The sequence below is a fragment of the Rhipicephalus microplus genome, chromosome 2 (assembly GCF_043290135.1).
Source record: "Rhipicephalus microplus isolate Deutch F79 chromosome 2, USDA_Rmic, whole genome shotgun sequence".
Lineage (NCBI taxonomy): Eukaryota > Metazoa > Arthropoda > Arachnida > Ixodida > Ixodidae > Rhipicephalus > Rhipicephalus microplus.
This window is the reverse complement of record NC_134701.1, coordinates 232385542-232398459: the sequence shown is the minus strand read 5'-3', so window position 1 is coordinate 232398459 and position 12918 is coordinate 232385542. Positions and strand designations below refer to the sequence as shown.

The window sequence follows — 12918 nt, the reverse complement described above, 5'->3', positions numbered from 1 at the left end:
AGTTTTACTACCTGGGAATCTTTATTGTGTGCCGAAATCTCGTACACACGGGCGTTTTTGCTTTTCGCCTCCATCAGAAATGCGGCCGCCGCAGCCGGGTATCGAAACTGCGCCCTAGTGCTCAGCAGCGCTACGCCTTAGCCACTGAGCCACCATTGCGGGGGAACTTATCAAGGTATCAAGAAATAATGAATATCGTGAATGGAATAATGCGTATTTATTTATCACAGCCAGACGCCGTCTGTACAAATATCACAGTGCACATTGTTCTCGGTCCAGGCAGACGACAGGCAACACAAGATGTTGCCCTTAATGCTGAAAATATGCCAAAAGTACAAAACACAATATCTTGCCACGTAAAACTCAGAAAACAAAACAGATTGTAACAGCAAAAACATCCCCGAGCTTTGGAACAGAAAAAGCACACTTTCATTTAAATTGTAGGTTAGAGGAAAACATTTCATTCGTTTATCATAGTAGCAGTAGCAACACAAGGTATCAGGTTCAAACACTTGCCAAAAAATACAATACAAAAGAACACTGGTGACTAAATTGTGGTCCACAGCATGATAAATGACAGAAAGAAAAGTAATTGTACTGCCACAGGTAGGTGCATGTCCTAGGGAAAAAATCAAACAAAAATCTAAGAAAAAAACAAATCACAGTGCACAACATGTCTGTACACAGAGTGCACAAGGAAAGTGTACACAGCTTAGGTACCAAAACGGACTGTACAACTGCTACAGTGGGCACCGAGGCAGTTCGAGTTAAAAAAAAAGAAAAAAGTTCAGCACCTTTAAAAGCTAACAACTTGTAAAGAGATACAAAACTGGAAACAAGGCTCAAACAAGGGAATGTATTGCTTGAGCCAGGTGGCAATAAGTGCAGCGCTCCTCAGACAGCATCGACAGGTTGTTCAAAATTTCCAACAAGGAACTTACTTTTTGAACTGAGTCTGGTACAACAGCGCTACCAAGGTTCTTGATTGGTGAACCTTGATAGCAGGCAAAGACTTCAAGGTTTGCAAACACGGTCAATGACGCATTCAAACAAGGTTCACGATAGTCGATAATGTTCAAAAACATGGAGCACTCTTCTTTATGAATCACAGTCCACTTTGGAGACACTGACACCCCTTGCAGGCGAGCCCTTAGTTCTTCGAGGGACGAAAACCGGTCTCGTTTTTGCTCCGCTTCATATGACGCCAGCGACTTTTCTACAGCACGGGCGAGTTGGGAGGCTTCTTGTCGGCTCCTCTTGGCGTCAGGGGTTTCTCTCGTGCTCTGGTCTCGTACTGATAGGTAGGACGGACAGCCGGAAAATACCGTTGGGACAGATCCAGGACGCAACCGTGGTACTGGGAGTGCAACTTCAATAACTCTCCCTGTCCTTGGATCCGTCTACGATGTCGTCTTCTCAATGCATGAAGCGTCGAAATGATTCGCGCACACCTGCAAAAACGTTTCAAGAACGTCTGAGACGCCACTTTTCAAAAGAAAAAAATGCGCTCCCGTTTGCATGACCGCGTTTACAGTCCGTGTAGCTAAAACAAAGTCTACCTACGTTTCGCAAGCATCTAAATAAAAGCGCTGCGCTAAGCGGTACAAGCAACATGAAAGGAAACACGGGAGCGTGATGTCACCGCACTCCACGAAGCGCTTCCACCGAGAGCTTGCAAGAATGGACGACACCACGGCACTGTTAGTGAACAAAGCGCAGCTGACCATCCTTGCTGCGAACGCTGCTGGCGTCAGCGCTTCGCGAGGCCCGGCGGCCACACGCTCAAGTATTTCCCATCATAGGTGATTTCTACCCGAACAAGCAACGACAAGCTAAGAACAGGAGCATCTCAAATTCTTACCTTAGTGCACGAAGTCGGCACGAAGTCCTTCCTAGGAATGACGCGTAGCCATTGTTTGAGAGCGTCGGCGTCTTTAGGGAAGGAAAACACTTGTATCTTCTTTCCTGTTTTGTAGTTGCCGGTGCATCCGGGTACACAACACTTATTCGGCATTGTCGCATCACTCCAGCATCACGCACGGAAACGAAATTGCCGCAAAACAACAACGGAAAGCAACAAACGTGAAACACCGTCAACACCACGCCGCCGAACCGTCACCACCGCCGCCCGCGCTGCGCTCGCTGCCGCTGCGGCTTCCCCGAGAGTCGGCCGGCCGGAAATGACGTCAAATTGCTGGGCGCAGGCCTGAAAAGATTTTCCGGGGGTGACGCTTAAACCCGCCATATGATTATGAGAGACGCAGTATTGGAGGGCTGTAGAAATTTCCACCACCTGAGGTCAAAATCTGGGCACGCAAATGCGAGCACGCGGACCTACAGCATTTTCGCCTCGAGGGGCCATATATATATATTTTTTCCGACAATATTTATGAGAACTAACAGATTATAAGGCCAAAAAACTATAGGAGATGTTATTAAAAGCTATTGTAATGTAAATGTGAACAAAGAAACATATATGAAAAGATAACTTGTCTTGAAAAGATAACATGTGACCTTCGAATAACGCGTCCGATGCTCTAGCACTGAGCTATGGTGGCGGTCCTCCTCCACCCTACATCCATGGTCTTTTAACTGTGGGAGCGTTAGTCAGCGTCAGCTGTCCTTATTCATTGATGTGACTGTGAAAGACTTTTTTTTTTTACTCTTTGGCGTCCCGTAGGAATGAATGAGTCATAATGTCACAAGTCTCCTGACATGTGCTCGAACCACGATGATCAAACGTGCAGCTAGAACGGGTAAAAGCTTGTAGCATCCTTGAACTCTACCTCTAAGAGTACATATTTTGATACTGCAATTATGCCCATTCGTATCACCTTCAGCCATGGCCCAAAAAATTAAGGAACCTTCATGTACAATACTTTCGCGGCTTCTAAGTAATTTAGGATGCCTAGTGCACGTAAAAATGCGAAGTGCCCGCTACGCCATAATTGTTCTTTTAAAAACTGGCGAAGTACGCACTGAGCGTTCCTAAATTGTCGTGCGCACCTGCGCAGCCGCGCGCTTGGTAAGAGTGGGCAGCTTCAAACCACCCCCTTTTTTGCGCTAATCAGATGACTTGACTCTGCCACGAAATTTTGCATGTACTAAGGTGACTCTGCTTGCTACACAACTTTCCCAAAACTTTTTTTTTAGGGGGGGGGGGGGCGTCAGTTTCGAGCACTGGCACGGCTCTATGATAGAACACCACGTTGCCACACAGAAGGCCTGAGTTTGATTCTGACCCTGACGGAAACTCTGTTTATTTCTTGATTTGCATCTATCTGGACTTTTCGCTTACGAAAAACGCTGATTTTCCGCTGACAGCCCACAACACCATTAGTAGAATTTTTGAAAAATTATCTCTTTACCACAGTAAATCTAATGTCAAAATAGCAACCCAACACGCGTTTTCGGACGCAACGCTTTACAGATTTTTTTTCGTTATTTAGCATTGAAGGGATATAAACTCCAAGCAGGCGCTGCAAATAGCATAGCTTGATTGGCTTTTAAAGCTTGGTCTGGTGAAAATCATTGAATTTTCTACATAACAAACGTGGTAACTTCAATGCACAAAGCCACGCTTTAGTTTCGTGTCTAGTAGACCTAAATAAAATACATCTGTAATTTCGTCCATAGAGTTCATCTTTCTGTAAAGATATTTCGTGACTACTTCGCTTTTACAAGCTCGTTAATTACTGTTGCGTTGTCAAAAACGGATTTGTTGAAATCATTTCACTGCCTTTTCACCCTGTCACCACCAGGACACAACATCTGGCAGCCACCATAAAGAAATGGAGCCCCGATATGACTAGCCATCCGAAGACTGTCTCCCTTGAACCCAGCAAGAAAATAAATAAATTTTGTCCCTCTGTCCCAACCCATTTTTATTCACACTCCTCGTCTATCCAAGAAGCCTGCAATTATATAAACGAGGTGCGAATAAACATTCGTTAGGGACACTGTAAGACAGAAGACATTGTAATAAGTAACAGAGCAAGGCCCGCCCATCTCGCTATTGCGCCACCCAATCTTTCTTTTCTTTCTTTTTTTCGCATCCGCGTAACTTTATCCACTATGCCTATTTTTAGGTTGTTAACTATTTCAGATTGCCCGGGCTAACCTCTCGTTGTTTCGCACTTCTCTGACGCTCTTAAAGAAACTCTTGAAAGCACTCGTTGTCACTCATTCTTGAGAAATAGGCTCTCTAGGAGGCGCTTTCAGCGCCTTGAGCTGCAATGCTCTACAGCGCGAGAAAATGGAAACCCACAAAATAAAACATATAGTGACAAGATGATGTTTACAAGCTCGCGCTAGCACCCACACTGTGCTAACACGCAGACTTTGTAGACGTGACTCTCACAGCGAGTTGGCTTGAAAAAAGGCTGTTCAACACGGTTATGGCGACTGGGAAACGACCGACAGAGTTGTATTCTGAGAAAAAAAAAAGACACTTGGTTTAGGAAGCCTACGACGACATGCGTGACGACGAGACAGCCCGTGCGAATTTAATTTGCATATACATTGTGAAAGAACATGTATACTGTGGAGCCTAGTTTTTAACCAGACACACACCATAGGCACGTTTCCATGGGCAATTGGAGCAGACGTTTGAAGCAGGCTTTCATCATAGGGCAGCTTTGTCACATGAGTTCACCTAAGAGGGCTCTAAGGCCGAAGTCATACTCGGGTTGTGTTTCTTATCATGTAATAAATAATTAATGCCTATGCACAAATCAACTTCACTATACAAAACCACATGCTAGCGTAAACCAGGAATAATAGTTAGAGCACTCATATATTACCTACCAAAGTGGCCATATTCTCAAAATGATACTGCAGGCTTATTTATTCTGTAGTTCGTTACATTTCACGCTGCTGTGTGATTTCTATTAGCTGCTCTGCAATTTTCATCTGAAACATAACGCTTTTTTTCTTTAGTAAGAGGCGTATCTGTTTGAGACTCTGATTAGCTTCGTATTTTAGCCCCTCTCTTTCACGAGAGAAGAGAGGCTGCTGGTCACGCGAAACGGGACCGTTATAGCGGTGCGTTCGGGTATACATAAATCTCGGATAATAAAATCACCATCGAAAACAGCTGCTCGATGTTTACGCGCGGGCACGAGAACTTGAGCTTCCCCTTATAGCATGACCTCCTTTACGGTGACATTTGTCGGCGCTCTATTTTCCGTTCCTGAGCGGAACACCGAGGTTCCCAAGTCCAGCCGGAAGAACGGGGTGACTTTTCTTCACCTTGGCGGTAAACCAAGTGCGCAAATGCCCTACTCACATGCTTAACCTTTGACCGACTTACAATGCCATAACTTACACGTAAGCACGCCACCGTTAAAAGCGAAAACAGCCCGTAGCACAAACGGCGATGAGCGAACGGCGTCGGAGGACGGCTTTCTTCCATTTATTTCCGTGCCCAGTTCGTTCGCCGAGTGCTCCATCTGGCACGGCAGAAGAGAAGGTGGCGTCACGGTTTGGTTCCTTACTGAATGGTACTGAAAGGTCGGTACGCATGGGGAAAGAAAAGAAAAAGGCGGCAGGAAGCGGGTGGCATTGAAGCCCTCCTTCAGCCTGCCTTCGTCGAAGCTATGCAATGGCAGTGTAGGCTGAGCAGTGACTAGAACGCAAGAAGAGAGCAAAACAGAAGTCAGCCGCCAGGCGTTCGGCAAGGAGCAGTCGAAACCTCATTTCACGCCACGGGCTGGTAATGGACGATGAGAGGCGATAACAGGAAGGTAAAGGAACCACACGCGACTCAGACAGAAATGAGTGTCCACTCGGTCTTTCGAGAACCCTCGGTCACTTTTTGTCATACCGGCACCTTTTATTTCTTCACTGTTTTATATCATACAGCAACTGGTGCGCGGGTAACGAGACCCCAGCCAGGCCTGTCCATACACATACTTGTACTTGCTCCTCGGCAACAAAGCAGAAGAGATTAAGCGTGCTGGTATGCGTGCTTTATGGGCTCACTTGAACGCATCGCCTCGGCCACGCTCACCACCCTGCCTGTACGTTCCGCAACTTGCTTCGATGATCGGCTTTCGACAGAGTGGGCATTGCATTTTCTGCACTATGCATTACGCTGGGGCCGACTTTACGCAAGTTAAATGCAAACCGCCTCCTTGCCGAGCTCCTTTCTGAAGTGCTTCATTTTTCTACATATAAAAAAACTATCAATGAGTGTCAGTAACACAGGAGTGATCGCAAGAATAGGAAGGTACAAGCTCTGAATACAGAATCATTTTTTTCTAGATTATAGACTCACGTTAAGCTTACTTTGCGAAAAGATTAAACAGCTGCAGAGTAGATGAGGTCCAAACAGGGAATATGTTTGCGCGAATGTTTCGAGCTTCTCACAAGAAAAGTTTCGGCAGCTTCGCACTAGATGTGCAAAGCCTGAAAGGAAAGCGCAGCTGGGTCGTTTCTTCGTTTTTTTTTTCTCTTTGTATTTTTGTATATTTTGTCTCTTTCTCTCCACTACTTTTCTCCTGCCTCTGTCAACCTCTTTCTCGTTCTCACTTTTTCGGTCTTTATCTCTATTGCTTGTTTACTCTCGTCTTTCATTCTATAGATTTCTTTCATTCTCTCTCCTTCTCGTTCTTTGTTTCTTTAGCTTTCTCTCTCTAACGCGTTTTACGTGCTCTATGTCACCTAGCAGAATTCTTGTGTTTATCGCTCACACCTGCTGTACATATATATGTGAACGGACAGAGAGACAGGGAAAGAGATGAAAGCATTTCAGACACGATGGGCGTTGTAGCACAGCTTGCTCCGAAGTTTTGGCCCTGCGACTGGATTCCGTCTGGGACGGCAAAAGCTGGTCCCCCGGCCGAAGCTTTGGATCAAACTGTGCTACAACATATGCCATGCCTCAGATACGTTCCTACAGTATCGAGACCTCCGTGTTACTTTCTATAACCCATACGGCATTTTGACTCATATTGGGGCTTGATTTTCGCAATGTAGTGGTCCAATTAAAATATGACTTATATATCGTTCCATAGTATTGTTTACCATTAAAACATGCAGAAATTTTCAAATTAGTAGACTTTTTAATGGAGAAAAAGAATTTCATCAGAACAATGAAATGGTAGTACGAAGCTTGCCAATGCCTGGCCTTCACTGCATAGCACGCCAGCGCGAGGTTTCAGTGGGGACACATCGGCAGCAAGTAATGCATGTCGTACAACTGCTTGTCACTTGCTGTAGTAATACTGCGGCATAGAATGTCAAACAGGGGCAATAGTGCTAGTTTTATGGAATGGTATCTTTCTTCTAGGTTGGAAACTCTTATTGGGGGGGGGGGGGGCATTTCAACTGCATGCAGAATGAAAGCGATAGATGAAGCAGTCGCAACGTTAAAAACAAAAGAAGTAATATTCTGGCAGAGAAGATTATTTAATACGAAATAATAGAACTAGCGGAGTGTCTGTACAGCTCCCGACATGTGAAGTACGCCCACTTTGAGGGAACAAGCGATGCCCGATTGGACCGACTATGCCTTACTGCGGATAGCACAGTGTAATAGTGTTGACATCGTCCCTGTTTCATTTTCTGATCAGTGTCTTGTAAAATGCAATATTGGGCTGAAGAAAAAAAATAAGACCTTTTCTTGGGAATAGTCAAAAATGAACTTTAACCTCTTACGAGATAAGTCTTTTAACGCATCAGTGATAAAAAATAATAATAAAGTGGATTATACGGACAAAGAACAAGCAGAGTAGGAGCTTTTCAAGCAAAAAATAGAAATGAAAGCAATAGAAACATATACTGTTTTATCTTTTAAACGTAAAAAGAAGGAGAAAGAGCTTAAACGGACACTTGAGGGGCTAACAGCTCTTGATTGTGAAAAACCTGAAGTATATACTGACAATTTTTGCAGTATCAAACAGAGATAGAGATTTATGAAGCCGAACGCTATCGCGGAGTGCTAGTGAGAGCCAGACAGTATCAATAACTTCAGATGACCGTTCGACGAAGCGCGCGCTTGAATTAGAAAACAGTCCTGTCAGACTAAACCATATAGATGTGATTGAGGTCAATGGTATCGAAGTTACAAACAATGAAAACATAGAACAGGCGTTTTGCAAACACTACGAAGCCCTTTTCTCTGCCACGCCCGTTGATGCAGAATGTTTTAAGCAAGAGTTTCTTAAAAGGATGCCGACGTTGTCTGATGGCACCAAAGCAGCGTTAGAGCTATATGTATCACCGACGGAAGTAGAAAGGGCTATAGGCAAGATCTATTCTGGTAAATATATCAGGCCTTGCTGCCTCAGTGCTTCGTTGTTTCGTGCGCATGTTTTTCGTTCGTTGTTTTGTGCGCAAGTTGTTTCGTGCGCGTGTGCCTTGTGTGCATGAACATATGCGCACCAGTTTCGAAACTTAATTCAGTCATACAGAAAAGATATATGTAAAAAAACTACCGCTCCTTCACGATATATAAAGACCTTGCCGACTGTTTGACGTGCCTATCAACAAGCGATAAAGCAAAAAAAAGACCACGGTGTAGTGAAAAGTATGGCCGGCACGCGAAGTCATGGACCCAAATGTCATGAGTCCGATTCTCGTTAAGAGAACAATTTTTTTTCTGGTTGTGTGTATTATTGGCGTCGTTTTGTGATGGAAATATGTCCTTAAAGCTTTGGTGTACTACGGCATAAAACTTTTTCATCTTAATGAACAAGCGGGTGCACGTACGAGAGAGCAATACTTTTATGCCTAACGTTTCAGCCGTACTATGGCCTTCTCTGACGGAGGCCATGCCATGCCTAAATTATTTCTTTGAGGCACGTGTACCGGCAGGTTTTACTATATATATATATATAAATAAATAAATAAATATATATATATATATATATATATATATATATATATATATATATATATATATATATATATATATATATATATATATATATATATATATATATATATATATATATATATATATATATATATATATATATATATACCTTTATCCACCAATAGCATACCACCCCACGCCTTCAAAAGTGCCCTATGAAACCATTTCTGCATTTAGTTGAGAACTTTGATGTTCCGGGAGCAAACAAAAAGCATAGCATATTACCACCAGAAAAAAAAACATATTTCACGGATGCGCTTAAGTGTGGTCACGATACTGCATATCGCGTATTTATTGTACTCGTAAACTTTGATACATTTGTTTTTTAACTTGTATGCATCGTACGTATGAATCAAGCTGGGGTACATCTGTGGCACTAAAAAAGATGTCACCCTTAATTTTTCCAAGCTGAGTTCACTGTTTATACTGAGTGTCTTATGTTATAATGAAAATGAAGGGCAATTCTTTAATTTTTAGTCCTACTTCTCAGCAACTCACTTCTTCTCGGTACTAATAAAATTAAGTGTGTTAGCACTTTCGTTTTCTTTATTAATAAATAATGCCATCAACCGTAAAACCAGGAAACCATACAAAAGTAAAAAAACAATAATTAGCTGGCTTTTTGTGTAGTTGTCATATCTGTCAATATAGAAACGGAATCAAGTGTAATGAAGTTCTTATATATAGAACGCAGTCAGGCAGTTGAGTACTTGTCGCCAAGTCTTTCAGTCCTGCACTAGTTTGCTTGAGTGTAAAAGGGGAGATTTTTTATTGTAGACAGAACCTAATATGCTGTCGTTCTGACTTATTTGTACAGTTCTGTGAATGGTTAGCTAGTAGCTAACGTGGTTGCTTGGGCGAGTTGGTACGACATGATTCACATAAAAAAACAGCGCCAATAACTAGGGACAAGAAGGAGACAGACAGCGTCACTTACTTACAACAAGATTTATTTGCTGGAACTGCGTAATATATACTTGAGCAGTATTTGACAAATAAGAGAAATGACAAATGAAAGAAAACAGAACACACCTAACAACTGAGTAATCATGGTGATAACACGCCATGAACATCACGTGTGCCAACGTTCTGAAGAAAATCTATTTCTTTTTGTGATAGAGCAATCGAAGGCCTGCTGACACATGCAATGCCCAGCTTTTCTATTTCTGCAGCCTCATAAATTTCGTGTATCATCTGGTCGTAACGACGCCTAATGACGGTACAATGCTGGAAGTCGGGTACACAACTGCAGTCTCGGCAATGAATGCCGAGGTGACCCGACACTGTAGAAGAGATGTTGTCAGTGCCACTGTCAGTCTCCTTCTTTCCTTGTCCTTCGATATTGGCGCTGATTTTCTATGTGAAGCTTGGCTAGTAGTCGCTTGGTGAACCTTATACAGTGAATGAATAGTTAAAGAAGGTCGCATCAACTTTGTCGATCGAAGACGGGTGGATTTTTATATATGAGTATATGCGCAGCTGGAAGTTTCCAGCTTAACACGCTGAAGTGTCCCCCAACTCCAAAATAATCACCTTCATAAATTAAAAAAGCATGTAGGTTTAGTTGCTCTGCGGATGACAGAGGTCTTCCTTTTTAGTTAAACCATGGAGCTTTGCAATATACCAACGCCACAGTTATAGTCAACAATCATAAGCTAGTAACGAGCGCTCTGCTTCCGCGACGAGTACAAAACAATCATGGCCACACTTTTGCGACCCCAACGTTAGCTACGCTGCAGTCTTTGATGAACCAATCTCTCCTGGGAAATTAGATGTCGGGGATGTTCCTCTCCGTTCCGTTAAGAATGAACATAGTCCATGCGCTGAAAAGCTCTCTTTGGCTTCGTTTTACTGTCGTTGTAGAGATATGCCAACATTTGTTTTTGTAATATTTTGCTGAGGTCCCTTTCCCGGCTCTCTTTCACCAAGCTCTCCCTTTCAAGCTCAATTTTTCGAAGTACCAAAATGTTTACAAATTCTGACATCCTCACGTCAATATTTTTTGGCAATTTAAATACGAATACAAAAATACAATTTAAATACAAATACATCTGGCACATGAAAAGGAACAATTGCTCAAGCAAAAACTAAGTGAAACTAACTCTATGCATAGCATTAGACCTGAAATGCATTGAAACGCAATTACGCAAGGAAAAGTAGGAATCGCAAGTGCATATTGAAATGCATAGCACTACAAAGAAGCACAATAGTCTCAAAACCGACCACGCGGCGCGTATGTCAATGTGCGCGAACTCTGAGATCGCTTCAATTTTTTGGCGTTCGTGCGACGAAAAGAAAAGAAAGGCGTTCTCATGACGTGACCACTCATGCGCCTCGATCCACTAAGCGCATGGACTGCGGGATCAAAACGTCTTTGCGGCGTTCACGTGATGAAAAAAAAATAAACATAGCTGAGCTCTTGTTAGTCATGCTTATTCTTTACGACGGCACGAAGCTGCACTGATAAGGAAGAAGAAGAAAATGATCCTCTGACGCAGCACATGTCCTGATAAGCTTCCGCGGAGTGACGCTGGCCGCTTGGTGAATATCAGGAAAGCCACGTTGGCGTCAATCGGTTTATTGGTAAATTATCATAATGACTGGGGTTTTATGCCACAACACCGCGGTGTGATTGGGAGGCACGCGGTAGTCGAGTGCTCTGGGAATTCGGACCGTCTGGTATTCTTTAACCGCGCTGACATCACAGAGTGCACGATTCTCTATCGAAATGCAACCGCCATGGGTGACTTAGAACCCGTCATTTTAGGGAGTACAATCAAATACTGTAAAAGCTGCAGCACCGAGATTGGTACCAGGTACTGCTGATGTCTAGGGGAGCGAGTGTCGCGCAATAGATAGTTCAAACAAAACTGCGCGTACGTGATAATATTAAAAGCAAGTCACATGATTTCATTGATTGATATTTAAGGTTTAACGCCCCAAAACCACCATATGATTATGAGAGACGCTGTAGTGGAGGGCTCCTGAAATTTCAGCTACCTAGGGTTTTTTAATGTGCACACAATTCTGAGTCCATGGGCGTACAGCATTTTTGCCTCCATCAAAAATGCAGCTGTCGCAGCGGGGATTCGATCCAACGACTTGCGAGCTAGCAGCCGAGTACCTTAGACACTATAACACCGCGAAGGGGCTAGCCAGATGAGTGGCAAGTTAATTATGGAAGAAATATTAGTGTAACTAAGTAATATTATTGAGAAAATGTTGCACGTCCATATAAATTGTACGACAAGAAAACTTTACCACGGGGCTTTCAAGGAGAGTTTTATTGGGCATCCCCTATTTTCTCGCTTCTTTTCATTTTGTTAACGACCCCTTACAAAACAGATTATATATTCGATTATTTTAGTGCACTTCAAACATGAATTTCGGGTGATCTCTTTCCATCATATTGAATAGTGGACGTCTAATGGACTCTATATTACAATCTATGACAATGACTACATTGCACCAGCTGTTTATGATTAACGTTGATACTGCCACCAAAGCACACCCCGCCGTCTTGAGTTTAAAAGTCCGCGTATCTGTATTTGTGATCTATGGCGCCTATAGAGCTCACTTTGATCGTTCATTTCCTAATGAGGTTAAGTAAACCACGTCTTCTGAAGATAATTCATGCCTTATTTGGCCCCTTGACACGGATTTTTTTCTTTACATATTTTACGCCCTGATGAGTCATACTTAGAGGCATTTCGATTATCTGTATAGCATGTATGCTCATAAATAAGGACACACTATTTTTATTTCTTAACTTTACTTTATTAACCAAGTGGAAAGAGGTAGCTATTGCAAAGCTATGGTAACAACTTTCTGATTGGTCTATTTTTACTTCATTCTATAAAACATGTACGTTGAGATATAAAGACTCATGTACTCTTGGCCACTTTTGACACTAGCTGTTTGGAGCCTTAAATAGAGCAGATTTCAGTGATCTATTGGCATGAGAATATGCTCTACTTTTGATCGTACAAGTTATTCATATCGTTCATTTATTGTCAAATAAATTGTGCTCAACTGACTGG

General features: G+C 42.8%; 1 protein-coding gene and 1 long non-coding RNA gene across 3 annotated transcripts in view; both read right to left on the bottom strand.

Annotated features, from left to right (window-relative positions):
• Window positions 1-12918, bottom strand: part of LOC119170289 (putative G-protein coupled receptor No18) — a 104040-nt gene that overhangs the window by 42029 nt on the left and 49093 nt on the right. The window lies entirely within an intron of this gene.
• LOC142787516 (uncharacterized) lies at window positions 199-2235 on the bottom strand. The gene is made up of 2 exons (XR_012889255.1): window positions 1862-2235; window positions 199-1451 (listed from the first exon to the last, which is right to left on the bottom strand). It is a non-coding gene; the product is annotated as an uncharacterized LOC142787516 (long non-coding RNA).